We start from the raw sequence: 13,404 nt of genomic DNA, 5'->3' as shown, positions 1-13,404 counted from the left end.
TATTTTCGGTTGGCTTCGGCTTAACAATTTCTTAATCTGATCAGGTTGGGTCAGTTTCGGTTCAGCCGTTTGTAAACCGACCAAAATCGAATAAACCTGGCCATAGATATATATTAATATTTCATAATTTAAAAATAATTTTTAATATAGGAAAGTGGAAAAATTCCCACATTTCTTTATTCTAAAATATTTTATATTGTAAATTTAAAATTTTAAACTTATTTTTTATTAATAGCACTATAATTTTTTTTTTAAGTTTATCTTTTGAACCGACTGCGGACCGCCCAAACCAAAAACCAACCCAAACCAGCTAGGTTTCTTCATAAAAAAGATGAAACTGGCCAACCGACCAACCAAACCCAACTTGGCTCGAATTGGTTGCTTTTCTAGGATTTCCAGTCAACTTTGGTTCAGTAACTTCCCAACCTGACCAAGTAGGGTTAGTTTCGTTTTGACCAATTGTAAACTAATCAACCATAAATATATATTAATATTTTATAATTAAAATTATAATTTTTATATATCATTGCAATTTTTAAATTTAAATTTAATTTTTTAAGTTTAAATATTTTGAACTAATTGACCAAACCGAAACCCAACCCAAACCAACTATGCCTCTTCATCAAACCGATGAAACTGGCCAAACTAACCAAATTTCTACTTGCCACCTTTAGTAATTATTTTAAAATCTTAATTTCTAAAATTTCTGCATTTTCAAATTTCAAAATAATTATCCTATAGTTAATTTGAATTTCGATAGTTTTCAAAAGTTTTAGTATTATTGTAAGTAATTATTTTCATTAATTATTACCTCTACTTATCGGAATTTTGAGTAACTATTTTGAATTTTCAGATTCCAAAATAATTACTCAACAGTTATTTTGAATTTAAGTAATTTCCCAAAATTTTCAGATTTTTTAATTATTTTTATATTTATTCAATATCTTGAATTTTTAGGTCAGAATTTAATTATTTTTCATTTTAAGAAATTATTTTATCTTCTGAATTTCATAATTTCAGAATTTTCAGTATTTTCAGTATTTTCAAATTTCAAAATAGTTATTCTGTATTTAATTTGAAATTTAGTATTTTCAAAATTAATTTAAGAAATAATTTCATTAATTATTATCACTAATTCTCGGAATTTTCAGCAATTTTCAAGAATATATTTTGAATTTTCACATTTCAAAATTTTAGTAGCGTTCATTAAATTATTATAGTAATTATTTTTTGGTAATTAGTTTGAGAAATTTAAATAATCAATATGCTTTAATATTAATTACTGGAAAATGTTATATTTTGTTTTGATATTATAATAGGAATTAAAAATAATCAATTTGTTTCAAGATTTATTGAAGTAGTAAAAATAATAATTATTCGAAAGGTAATTATTAAAAATACTAATTTCTAAAATAACTAAAAATAGAAGCTAAGACCAAAAAATATTAAAATTTGAATAAAAATATTAACATTACTGAATTACTAAAAATAATAATTAGTTACAATATAAAATCTGGGCTGGTGTTAAATTGTAATAAATTATTTCTAAACCGATGGTCTAGACCGGTTTTAGAATACGAAGTCGGAGTGGTTTAGTAGTTAAAACCAATCTAGACTGATTTTAAATATTCTTGTTTACAATGGGTCAATGTTGGACTATCCAAAGTTTGACCCAAATCAACCATCATCTTAACCCGAACATGTAAACAACATTGTTTGATGTAGTGGACTAGTGGGAAAATAACCAACTCTAGGGTGAATTATTAATTGTTCTTCATATCTGATGAGGGCAGATTTGGCCCTCCATTGACATCATGACACGCAGCATCTCAAAACAGCTAGATGACACCCCGACACCATGTAGACGACGACTTGCCTTAGCCAAAATGATGGAGACCTACCTCTATCTTAGAAACCTACTGGAAACCTAGAAACCTACCTTCGCCGACCCGACAACCTACCTCAAGAGACCTACCTTCGTTGACCTGGCGGCCTACCTTTGGAGACGTACTGGAGACCTAGCGACCTACCTCCATCGACCTGGCAACCTACCTTCGGAGACACATGGCATCCATGTAACACCTCGACATTGAGTAAGCAGATCACCCCAGTAGGGCGGCTAGTAGCATCTTGCCTATGGCCGACCTAAAGGACCTCCGCTTGAGGAACAACCTCCTTTGGGGATCGGTTGAGCGAGTAGGGTATAAGTGATGACCTACAAGGAATGCTCGCCGACCTATAACATTGATCTGTTATCAAGACCAAGTTCTCTAGAGTAATAACGCTTGACCGTTAGGCCGACCTACCCGCGCTAGAGTTATTCGGGCGAGCCGTAATGCCCGCACAGATCACGTAACCAACGTAATAATTCAGCAAACTATGCAAAAATGGATCCACGAGAATATGGGACCCATTACAAGAGGTCTCTATTCCCTTACACCTATATAAAGGCACCATTTTCCTAAGAGAAGGTATGTGCAATTTAGTTTTCACAGCTCTCTATCTCTCTTACTTTTACTTCTCTCTAAAATCTCCAATTCGTTGACTTAGGCATCGGAGTGCCCACCCTGGGTAAAGAAACTCGGGCACTCTAATATTGTTTCCCTGCAGGTCTCTCGGAAAATTGCACAACTCTCCGTTATATAGCTCATACATCTCTAGCCGGCCCAGTACAGCTCAGCTAATATTGTTTCCCTACATGTCTCTTAGAAAATTATACAGCTCTCCGTTATATAACTCGGACATCTCCAGCTCTGCCTAACACAGCTCGACCCAGACAAAGAAACCATCCAAATCAACTTCTGAGTCATCAGCCCCCAAGGGAGCTGCCAGATCGTGCATCATAATATCCAATTCACCCCAAAAAGATGTGGGACAAAGTCATCGGCAATAATAGGTCGTGACTGAAGTTTGATATTGAAAAAACGGTGACCAAGAGTGTGAGATTGAAAAAACAATCAGGACTGGTTTTAACTTATACATAGTGGTGGGAAAACCGAATGTGGGGTGGGGTGAGATTTTCTAACCATTTTACTCCAAAAAGACGTCTCATAACGTCCCCAACAATAATAGTCGGGACTCTGAGTTAGAGAATAAAAGGAGGACAAATTTCTTAAACCATTCCTACTATTTAGCTAATTGATAAATTGTTTAACGATTGTTTTAAACCACCCTTAACGACAATAAGAGCCTGGAGCAATGAATGCACAACCATTCTATTTTGTCCTTTTCCTCCTTACTTTCACTTAGAATAAGCGAACTGGCAATTATCTTTAAATGGAGGTTGAACAACACTACAGTGCAAGTGTTGTATGCTCACAGAATCCTCCTCACACCCTCCTTATAGATTAACCTACTGTTTGTCCAAGCTTCACCGGAATAAAGAAGGACTATGATCTGACAATCCTAGGTGCTTCTGATTTCACTGGCAAATACGTGATAAGATAAGCTCTCAAGTTCCTCAATACACATTCATCTCCCCTCAAAACCATCGCTATAGCAGGTTGGAATCCCCTCAAACGCATCGTTCCCCTCTCTCTCTCTACTTGCATCACCGAACAACCCTTTCATTCCTTCTTTTTGGGTTTTGGTTTTTCTTTTCTTTGTTTAAGATCAAACACTACTGTCGTTGCAATTTTCGGCAGCTGCTATATTTCCGTGAATTTTCTTCACTGCCTATGAAAGAATTTTGGGTTTCTGTATATTTGCAGTTGACAAATCGATATAGAAGATCTTCTATGTCAACCTGAAAAATAAAAGAAGAGAGAGGGTTGGTTTGATTTCTGGGTTTGTGGGTGTTTTCGATTGTCGTTAATAGCGAGCATAGAATTTAATCCTCTTTGCTCTCCCTTGCTTCTTAATTTCTGCTTTCTTAACCATTTTCTAATCTCTTCCTTTTTCAGTCTACCCTATTCGACCACGTCATGTTCTCCTATTTATTTTGAAATTAACGGAATTAGGTTGCTAACGACAGTGTGGACTTCAGATTTTATGAAATTTGTTTAACCCCTCCTCCCTTTTCATTCCATTGTTCGGTTGTTCCTGCTCGAGTTCTCTTCTTCTCCCTCCCCTCTCCATCCACTGCCTCTTTATCGGAGATGAAGTTACATCTGATCCACCACAAATCTCTCTCTCTCTCTCTCTCTCTCTCCCCCTTCTCTTCCATCCCCACCAACATGCTGCGTCGCAACGTGAATCACAATCCATGTCACTCCTGGATGATAACACATCAGTTGTTAATCTCTACGAGAGAGGGTTGCGATTCGCGTCGCAAGGAAAAAAAAAGGAAAAAATAGAACAGAGAATGTGAACTGCGACGGGTACAACAACGTCGATGGAGACAACTAAAAGAGAAATATTTGGTTTGTGGGTTAGAAAGCCTAAAGGGCTGGCAGACATTGAAATACTACCCATACCTCCACCCTATGATGCTGAAATTTATAAAAGCCAACAACGAAAAGCTTCTTTAGCTCCTGCTTCAAAATTCCAGACCATGAACTCCACGAGTTTAAATGTTAAGCTCTTACAATAACAGAGCTTGAGTTATATTTTAGCACCATGAATGACATTCAGAGCCTTGGGCCCACTGTACTGGTGTATTGGAGGTACACCTCCACCTGTATCTCCTTACTGCTATAGAATTCTATTAACTCTTATCCTTAGGATAACAATTATCCTTGGTCCTTACGATAATTGTTATCCTAACTTGTTGTAATCCTCTTAGTTGCTTATCTCTGTAAAGCTCCATCTTTGATGGACTTCTTACTGTTGTAACTCCTCACATTATAAATAGAATGAGGTCGATGCATTCATCATTGATCCTCAACTTTTTGTTCAATCTTTTATCATAACTTGGTATTAGAGCTTTTTTTGACTCTCATGGCTTCCAACAGCTTCAGTTCTGGTTCTCAAAACTCTCTGTTATCAATAATACCTTAGGTTCAAACTCAACCCAATCTAATGGAGCACGTTATCTCCCTATCAAGCTTAGCAATGATAATTATTTGCTCTAGAAGGTTCAACTTTTGCTATTCTCTACACGAACTGATTAATGGGGTATGTAGACAGATCGACTGCTGCCCCAACATAACATATACCAGATCCGAATGAAGGCGGTCAGGTGACTCTCAATCCAGCATACTCAGATTGGTTTAAGAAAGATCAATTGGTGCTCTCATGGATTATTGCGTAACTCACGGAGAATGTGTTCGAGCAAGTGATTGGACATTATTCATCACGCGATGTTTGGAATGCTCTCGCCAAGTCCTTTGCCAACTATTCCCACTCCAGATTGTTTCTGTACAGAATACAACTCTAGAGTCTCAAGAAAGGAGGTATGACTATTTCTGAATATGTTTGAAAAGCTAGATCTATAGCTGATAGTCTGTTTGTAGTTGTTGAACCCATTAACACTAGTAACTTAATTCCTTACATACTTGGTGGATTGGGAGCTGAATCTGAATCTGTTGTGATTGCAATTACTAATAGGTCAGATATAGAGGACCTTGATGTTGATGATGTTTTAGGCATTCTTCTTGGCCATGAGGGCTGGTTAGAACAGAACGCCACTCCTATCGACTCCACCCCCCCCCTGCTGCAAATATTACCAATTTCAAAAATTAAAATTTGAGTAACAACATCCAATATATAGCTCCCGGGAATAATCATGGCAGAGGTGGGGGCGTGGTTCTTCAAACAACCGTACAAACATTGGAGGAAGAGGGCGCAATAATTCCATTGTCTGTCAACTATGCAATAAACCGAGACATGGGGCTGTGAAATGTCGTCGGCGTTATGACCTAAATTTTAAGAATGAAGAGACAGAACCAGTTGCCTACAACATCAGCACCACTTCCACCCCTTCTTCTTTCAAACCAACTGGGTATCCAGATAGCAGTGTCACGTATCACATGACACCCGATATTGAGAATCTATAGATTTAGTCTGAGTATGGAGGAACCGATCAAGTTAAAGTGGAAAATGATTCAGGTTTGGCAATTAATCATATTGGTTCATCAACTATTAATACTGCTACTCACTAGTTTGCTTTAAACAATATTTTTCATGTGCCAGATTTGTCTAAAAATTTGTTATGCGTTACAAGTTTACTCGTGATAACAATTTATATTTTGAATTTCATGGTGTTTTTTTTTTCTTGTAAAGGATTATATGGGGAAAACACTGATATGAGGACCCAATAGAGATGGTCTCTATCAATTCCAGGAAGCATGACTAGTATGAATAAGCCTTCAGCCTTAGTCAGTGAACGGGTTTCTGTCAATGATTGTCACAAGCGACTTGGACATCCGGCTATGCATGTTGTGAGGCAAGTTTGTGTCACAGTTCGAGTTACCATATGAAGGTCAACTTAATTTTTGATCCAATATAGTTTGTGAATCTTGTCAAGTATGCAAAAGTCATAGGTTATCACTCCTCCCCCCCTCCATCTACAGTTATTTCTGATCTGTTATATTTGGTCTTTTTCTGATGTATGGGGACCAACCCCAATTTTATACTATGTAATTTTCATTGATGCTTATAGTAAAATTTCTTGGTTGTTTCCTTTGCAAAGGAAGCCACATGTTTTTGATGTATATTTTTCATTTAAGTGTCATGTTGAAGGTTTATTCAATACTAAAATCAAAGCCTTACAATCTGATTGGGGTGGAGAATATCGGAAACTCTATACATATTTGGACACCGACGGCATCACTCATCGGCTCACTTGCCCTCACACACATGAACAAAACGGGAATGTTGAACGAAAACATTGCCACGTAATTGAAGCTACAATAATATATTTAATCAACTGACTTCTGACTAGCACTTTCTGTGACAAGTCTCCCTTTGAGGTTCTTTTTGGGTCTCCTTTGGACTATCGATTCCTTAAAACTTTTGGGTGTGCTTGCTATTCATTACTTCGACCATACAATCGGCACAAGTTTGACTATCGCTCAAAGCAATGCATCTTCCTTGGCTACAACGATAAGTACAAAGGTTATCGCTGCTTACGTCCTTCTACTGGACAAGAATATATTTCATGTCATTTATTTTTTATTAACATAAATTCCTCGGCATACCTACGGTCTCTACATCAGATCCGATTCAACCAACCAGAATTTATTTATAGTCTCCCATCTCGTCTAACGCAGCTCCCAGCACACCTCCATCCTTGGTTCCATCATCTTCACCATGGAATGAATCTACTTCAAACTCCATGACTCCTGACAGTCCTAGTAGTACCTTGGCACCTTCAAATGGGTCCATCTCCCATGACATTGGACCTCGTGGCACATGTCCACTTCATGATATTCTTGATAAAACTGTTCCTATAACACCTCAAAATTATGCAATTTCTCATCAACACACTATGGTTACTCGATCTATGGACGACTCTCTGCCTACTCACTCCCATCTAACTACCAAGTATCCCTTACCTCAGTCGTTGTTGACTCAATTACATGATGAGAATGTTGAACCATCCAGCTATTCCAAAGTTGTAAAATTTGTTCATTGGCATGAGGGTATGACAAAAGAGTTCAACACTCTCGTCAATAATGGTACTTGGAGTCTTGTACCATACTCCTCTCATATGCATGTAGTGGGAACCAAATGGATCTATAAGGTAAAATGGAAGGTCGATGGCACCATTAACCGGTACAAGGCCCGTTTGGTTGTACAAGGGTTTACTCAAGTTCCCAATGTTGATTTCATTGCTACATTCAACCAGGTTGTGAATCCGGTAACCATCCATACCATTCTCTCTCTTGCGGTCTCTCAACAATGGTGCATTCATCAAATTGATTTTGACAATGCTTTTCTCAATGGTGAACTTCAAGAAGACATATATGTTAAACAACCCAAGGGCTTCGAAGATCCCTCCAAACCAGATCATGTATGCAAGTTAAACAAAGCTCTATATGGACTTCGACAAGCACCTCAGGCCTGGTACTCTCATCTCACTTGTCAACTGATCAAGATGGGTTTTTGGGCTTCTATGGCTGATACTTCCTTGTTTGTGTATTGCTCGAAATCCATCACCAACCGAAGACCAATCCAAACCCAACCCAAGCCCAACTTGAACCCAACTCGATCCTAAATTGGGAGTTCAACACCTTGGGTTGACCTCAATCCGACTTAACCTGGCCCAACTTCATCCCTAGCTCCACTTATGATTGGTTATCTTGTCCATAGAAAGACCGTAATGTAGGATCATAGCTATGATTTTTAGGCTTTTATAGCTAAGGTTTTGTCTATGTGAAAGATCCCTTTTCACATGAGTCTAAATTTGTTCCTCACACAGACCTTATAGCATGTTGCAACTGCACATCTGGAACATCGATCTCTCATACTTATATGTTATAATTCATGGGTGATTTTCCAATACAAGTTTGAATGTGGCTGTGAGGTCAGTGTGAGGAGTGCTCTGTGAGGAGCATACACCAATTCTTGTCACATAGTATTGACTCTGGATCTTTTTAGATGTAAAACTGCAATACATCTATAGGAGTTGATTAGAGCTGTAACAACCCACTTTTTTTGAGCTATCTGCAGTATGGCAGACTTTAGCAGGGGAGTCTGGCCTGTCTTACAACCCCAGGCCTAATGGGCCCAAGACTACTGAATTTTTTACATTTCACTTTTCTTTTATAAGTGAAACATGAAATAAATTTTGAAAAATAATGAAAGATTAACAAAAAAACTTAACAAGATAGATAACAAAGTGAAAAGAAAAATCTAGAAGTTTTATTTTGAAGCTTAATGTGCACAATTGATGAAACATGAAAAAACATATATTAGATTGAAAAATAAATTACAATAGAATTGGAACAAGATAGTATAATATAATTGAAAATTAAAATTTACAATAATATTTAAAATATTATACAATTATTTAATATTAATAAAAATATTGGACACAATATTTTCTTCAAGTCTATCATTTGCATCTAGCCAATCTTTCATGCACGTGCATACCTCTAGACTTTCATCATTTATGCAACTTCTCTTCTTGTCCAATACCCTTATCTGCACTAAAATAAGACTCTAATTAAATTATGAATAAGAGCGGGCTTAGTAGATGGCGTAGTTTGGAAAACAAATCACATTCAAAGAAACTTCAAAGAAAATAAATAAATCCAAAATAAACAAAAGAACAATACTTTACTGAATACTTAAGAGACAATAAACCAAAACTACCAAGATTTAGGCCTACCTACTCTTTAACTAGCTAAATATTTTCAAAAAAAAGTCCTAATTGAATACAAATTCGGAAATTCCATTGTAACATTAACTTGGTAAATACGAACTAAAATAGAAATTGGTACTAACTTGATAAATACAAACTAAGATAAAAATTCGGTGATGATGCTATCTTAGTAAATATTAAATATTTATTATGTTCGGTCGGTGGCATCACCTCTGTTTCTTACATGTCTTGTAGTGATCCCAACTTGAATAAAACTTATTAGTCTCCTTCTGTACTGCATCATCTTCCCCAGGTTGGAGAGAATCCGATGTCAGATTTAAGTCATGATTTGAGTGATCACCAACATATGGTACCAAGTGCTTGATATTGAAGATATCATGGGTATGTATATGGATGGGAGCTTTAACATGTAGGTATTGTCATTGATGACTTCCACCATCTCACACGGTCCAACATTCCTTGGTTCTACCCTTCCACATTGTCCAACTAGTAAACGGTTCTCTACTAAAATGATCAAGACATAGTCTCCTACATCAAACACTCCCTTCCTTTTATAAACATGCTTTTTGTATTTGATATTAATTGCTTCTAAATTTTCATGGGCCTTTTTCACGAGAGTTCTTCAATTTCACGCTTAGACTTGTCATGTCCTTAAATTTAAGCCCTTTTTAACTATTGCATACACATTATCCGTCTCCTTCAAGGAATTTGAGAATTCAATCATGGTAAAGAGACTAACAATCTTTCCAAGTTTTGGCTTAGGTACTGTCTATCTTGAAGGACGAAGAATTATTCTTTTCCCCTTAAACTCAAAAGAATAGGTATTCTTCCATCCACCTTGTAAGACATGATGATCAAACTGCCATAGTCACCTAAGTAGTAGATGACATGCATCCATGCACACAATATCATACCATGCTTAATCACTATAGTGTTGGCCAATAGAAAAGCTCACCAAACTTCGTTGTGTAACTCTTACCTCATTCTCCTTTTACAACCATGCAAACCTGTATGGGTGAAGATGTTGTTGGGTTTTCAAATTTAGCTTGTTGACAATTTCTTCTGACAACATTTTCATAGCTCCCATTATCAATTTGCTATTTCTAAGCAAATCCTTTTATTCATCATTTGGTGTTAAGAATGATCGTTGCATCATTAAGGCTTCACCTACACCGCCATACACCAATTCACCTTCTAAAGCTTCATTGTCATAGGAGTTAAACATTGGTGAAGTCACATGATTCTCATTGGGATTATTCCCCCCTCATTTTCTACAAACAACACACCTTTCTTTTTATCATTCCTTTCACATTCAATAAACTTATGGCCCAGTTCACCACACTCATTGCATTTCAACCTAGATGAACCAACTTGATTTTGGTTTGGTCCACTAACTTGGGCTCAACCCAAAGGGTTAGGCCCATTGTTTGGCCTTTCTATGATTAAACTATGTTGATGAGTAGATATGTCATAATAGTTAAATAACTCCAATACATCATGAATATCTGGTCTCAAGCTAGTAATGTACCTTGCCACTAATTGGTCATCGGTTTCAATAAACCCATTTTAGGCCACTAACAAGTGAAACTTTCTTGTATATTCATCTATTGTATCAGTCCCTTACTTTAGATTTTGCAATTCTTGCTAAAGCAAACAAGTATAATTATGGGGTAAAAATCCTGAATTCATCATTGTCTTAAGTTTCTTCCATGTTCTAATATTTTTCTTGCCTCTTTTGTGTCGCATGACCTTCAATTGATATCACCATGCTGTTGCACATCTTAAACCGAGTGGTTATTAAGGGAACAAACTTGTATTCTAAAATTTCCTTGAATTCAAGGACTTCGTCTATCATCACAAAAAGCCAGTCCATGAATTCTTCTAGAGCCATACTATGGAACTTCAGGATCTCAATCTTGAGACCCGTTTCCCACCGCCTCTAGTCACCACCCGCAACTACAACCAATTGGGTTGCTTACCTTGATGGTGAAAAGTAACAAGTGGATGCACTTGTGTTGGAGTTTCCATCCCTTGTTTTAGAACATGAATGTAGCAATTTCAACTCTTGAGTAAGTGCATTGACTTGTTTTCTCATCTCTATCACCTTTCTTGTATTTTCTTATTAAATTTCTACTCCATGATGTGAGCCACTTGTTTCTTCTTACGAGCCACAATCCATAGAAAGATCAAACTTGGACTCTAATACCAAATGGAACAATTTGAAAAACAAATCATATTCAAAGAAGATTTAAATAGAAGAACCAAAATCGAAATAAAAAAGAACAACTCTTTACCGAATACTTAAGAGAAAATTAATCCAAACTACCAAGTTTTGGCTTAGCTACTCTTTATATATACTTCTTTACACCCTTATGCCTCCTACAAGAAAATCCTAATTAAAGACAAATTTGGAAATTCCATTGTAACACTAACTTGGTAAATATGAACTAAGATAGAAATTGACACTAACTTGGTAAAGACGCACTAAGATAGAAATTCCGTACTGATGTTATCTCAATAAATATTTACTAAGTTGGGTCAATGTCGTCATCTCTGCTTCTTATGTATCTTGTAGTGATCCCAACTTGCATAAAACTTATTAGCCTCCTCTTGTACTACATTAGTAGATCATATGCTATGACAACAAGCAAAAGGGTAATTGTTTTCCATGTTCTTTCTACTAGGGTAAAATATCAAATTTATTTAATTGCCTAAATGTTAAAAAAAATTTGCAAAATTAGCTTGCAAATAAAAATGAAGTTTAGTAAATGCACTTGATGATGAAGAGGAAGCAACCAACTGTTGCCTATTTTTGCTTATTAATAACTAAATTTTATCTATTTCACTACCACCACATCACTAATTCTTTCAGATGGTATGTTTATATTCTTCTATATATATATATATATATATATATATTAAATATCCAATATCATATTGCATAAATTCATGATAAGATTCATGCAAAATATCTATACCTTTTTTTCTAATCTTAGGCTCTAACATTACATCTAAGCAATACAAAGGAGCAATAATAGAAACCAATCGATATGCATATAACAATTTGCATCTATCCCTATTGATGATCAATACGAATTGCATACAACCCGTTTGATTGGTTGCCACTCTTATGATGCCAGTTGATTGGTTATAATTTTGACACTATCATGTCTTTGACATCACAGTTATACCCTTCAAATTTTACCATTTAATCATTTTCATAATTAACTATGTTCAGTTAGATGTAGATTTAAAAACATCCTTCAATGATATGTTAAGATAATAAAATATTGGTTTAAATTAAGGACCACATTTATAATTCAAATAAAAAGAAAATTAATAGTAATTTATCACTAAAATTAGTATTTTTTAAATATGAACGATAGATGATATGGTCTATCATATCTATTGGTCTATATTTATATCAAACAAATGTTTTTAATTTTTTTGATAATATACATAAATAAAATAATAAAAATTGAATAATTCTTTTAGTAATTAGAATTTATGAATTTGCATATGATATGTATCTTAAAAGCTCTAATAAATTTGGTATATTTTAAAGGGAAAATTGCAGATTAGTACCCTATACTTTGGGCCTAGTCTCACTTTGATCCCCGAAATTCAAAACGTTAGCTGTCAGTTATCTCTATCATATCATATGATGATATTTACAACTTCAAACTTTTGAAAATGTCAAAATTATCCTTTGAAATAAGACACTATTCATCTGTTTCTTGTGGACTCTATCAGATCAGATTTTGACAAAATAAATTGAGTATGACATTCTCCAAACAGTTTTCTGGTAATATTTCCTTTTCCAGCATCATATTCCGTGTATTCGAACTAGTGTGAAGAACTAGTTAATAAAGAAAGTTAGATGACACTTGAAGGGCATTTGTGTCTTTTTATATGCCACTTAACGGATGATTAACGATATATAGGGACTAAATTGGTATATTTTGGAAGTTTAGGTATTGGATTCGAACATTTTGAAATTTGAGGACCAAAGTGATAGTAGGCCCAAAATACCTATTTTAAATTAATATTGTATATTTCTATTAATAATTAATTAACATATTGACATTTTTACAATATATAAAAGCCAAATGTCTAAAAATTTAAGACTATATTGACATTTTTACAGTATATAAAACTAAAATAAATAAACAAATAGATAAATGATTTAATAATTA

The sequence above is a fragment of the Nelumbo nucifera genome, chromosome 2 (assembly GCF_055504915.1).
Source record: "Nelumbo nucifera cultivar China Antique chromosome 2, China Antique-T2T, whole genome shotgun sequence".
Taxonomy (NCBI): domain Eukaryota; kingdom Viridiplantae; phylum Streptophyta; class Magnoliopsida; order Proteales; family Nelumbonaceae; genus Nelumbo; species Nelumbo nucifera.
This window is presented reverse-complemented; position numbering follows the sequence as displayed.